The following is a 2,297-nucleotide window of genomic DNA, read 5'->3' as shown; positions in this document are numbered from 1 at the left end:
TAGTGGGAGGAGGCCAGTGGGGAAGTCGGCTCGATAAAACTGTCTCAGAAATAAGTTCCATCTTAAAAAGCTCACGAAGGGAATGAGAGTTATATCAGTTTCTTCAGTGGAAGTACAACCCCAGAAATAAAAAAACACAAGGCTTGCAGAGGGAGAAGTTGGAAGACCGGGAGAGGTTGAGGGTGTCACTGAGGAAAGACTGCCTAGTAACAGAGCTTTCTTGTATTACATCCAGAGCTGTGTACCATCTGAGGCTGATTCAGGAAAATACTCAAATCTCCTGGTAATTTCCTGCAGACAGGACGTTTAATCATCTCCAAGCTTCCACCGCAAACGAAAAAAAAAAAAACTAAACCAAATGATTCACACTCTCAAAACGAATCTGCCTCGGAACAAGAACCGTTTTCTGCTCTTGAAAAGCAGCCATGATTTGTTATTCTAACAAAGTGTTCCTTTCCTCCAAACAGAAATAAAAGTCGTTCAAGGAGGGCTTGTCCTGATTTCTGTTCTGCATTTCTTGAAACTTCCATCCAGTCAACAGTTTCTCCTGGCAGGTTCTCAGAAATCCAGGGAGAGCTGGGGAGTCAGTGACTAAGAACACAGGATCATTTTTATAAGCCTCCTTCCCCCCACTTTTTGGCCCCATGGGAAGATGTTTTATTGTAGGACGAGCAGAATAAGTTGCACATATAAATTCTTCACTGCTCAGGTCATCTGACACCTTTATCTGAATTGCCCAACGGCTGGGGCTGAGGAGATCTGGCAACTGACAACTTGAAGAGAAAAGGCCCGAATCTTCTCCAAGTGCTATTTGTCCTGTCTGTATAGACAGGGCCGTGTCCATCTCTCTAATTACTCTACTAGTTGCACAGATAAAAACATCTGTGCACAGAAAGCAGGGAACCCAAAGTATACAAATGATTCACACCACCTAAACAACTACAAATAAAGGCCAGCCCAGCAAAATGAAGGCTGCTGAAAGCCAAAATAATTTAATATGGGCGGAAATGGAATTTGGCAATCCAAACATCAGACTTTGCTCCAATTTCGGAAGGCATGTCTTCCAGCTGCCTTCTCTTAAAAAAAAAAAAAAAAAAAAAAGTTAACCCAGACCCTCTGCATTATACTCCCAACTTTTTGCTTAGGTATATGCAAGTGAACAGATGGAGATGGGGGGAGGGAAATGCTGAACTTCATTTTTTAAGCCTTACCTACCCACCACATATCTCAAATATTTTACTTTTAAAATTTCATCAGGCACAGCTGCCCAGGAAAACCAGATTAGCGTGACCCCAGTCTTTATGGTCTGGACCCTCTGAGAAGCTGAAAGGTGCATGTGATTACTGGGAGAGTAAGAACTGACCTCCCCACCCTCCACAACTTTCTCCAAACCACAGACTCCCTATGTAGGACCAGGAAGGCCAGGAAAGGGGCTCTCTCTCTCCTTATCTCAATTTAAACAGAATAACTAACCAATCCGGAATTGCCTAATTGCATGAATAGACCACGGAGAAAATAAATGAATTTTTACAGTTCTAAGAAAATAAGCAACTTTTCCATTTTAGAGGATATAAACTCAAAATATAAAGTTGTATGGGGAGAAGTAAATAACAAAGTGGATTTTCCTGGAAACATTAGGTAATATTTTTTGATAGTTTAGGGGAAATAAATAAGTATAAATAAATACATTAATAGTAAATGTATTTTAAATATTTAAGAGTAATGAATTTTGAGAATAAAGACTGCTTAACAAGGAAGTTTAGGAAAATGTTAACGTTTCCCTCAAAGAAGTCTCAATACTGTAACAAAATCACCCTTTCCCTGTGATGACATAATTAGCGCTGCTGGTTAATAGTGGCTGCATGAAAGCTGGGCCACTCTGGGACCACAATTACCCCTTGATCCCCTCGACAGAGCTCAGGAACTTCCAGCGTCTGGGTGGCAGGGTGCATCCTTCCAGAGGTTAGTTTCGAAAGGCTTTTCTAGGGGAGGGTCCTGAAACCAGGAGCAAAGTTGCCCTGCGCACAACTCTTCGACTCTCTGCCTGGCAAGAGGGACAGGGGGTGAGTGAGACTTACCCCGTTCAGCATTGCATTGCTCCGCAGCTGTGAGGACGACTCCGCCTGCCCAGGAAACTAGGGAGGAGGCAAGGAAAGGGTGCCGGGACCCAGGGGTAAGGGCTGACTCTGTGGCTAAGAAGCCCAGCGCGGCATCGGCTGCCAACTGCCAGCAGCCAGAGGGGGCCCTGCAGGGGGTCCCAACAACGCGGGGAAAATTTCCAGGGGGGCCGGGGGGCG

General features: G+C 44.3%; 1 protein-coding gene across 1 annotated transcript in view; it reads right to left on the bottom strand.

The window, feature by feature from the left end:
• Nucleotides 1-2,150, bottom strand: part of PRICKLE2 (prickle planar cell polarity protein 2) — a 194,967-nt gene extending 192,817 nt beyond the window's left edge. Inside the window, exon 1 of the mRNA XM_027775510.1 lies at nt 2,079-2,150. The gene's annotated coding sequence lies outside the window, so the exon portion shown is untranslated. The remainder of the gene's footprint in view (nt 1-2,078) is intronic.
• Nucleotides 2,151-2,297: the final 147 nt, after the last annotated feature.

This window comes from Tupaia chinensis, unplaced genomic scaffold (genome assembly GCF_000334495.1).
Source record: "Tupaia chinensis unplaced genomic scaffold, TupChi_1.0 Scaffold000569_1, whole genome shotgun sequence".
Classification (NCBI taxonomy): Eukaryota; Metazoa; Chordata; class Mammalia; order Scandentia; family Tupaiidae; genus Tupaia; species Tupaia belangeri.
The sequence above is the reverse complement of the archived record's forward strand: the minus strand, read 5'-3'. Positions and strand labels throughout refer to the sequence as shown.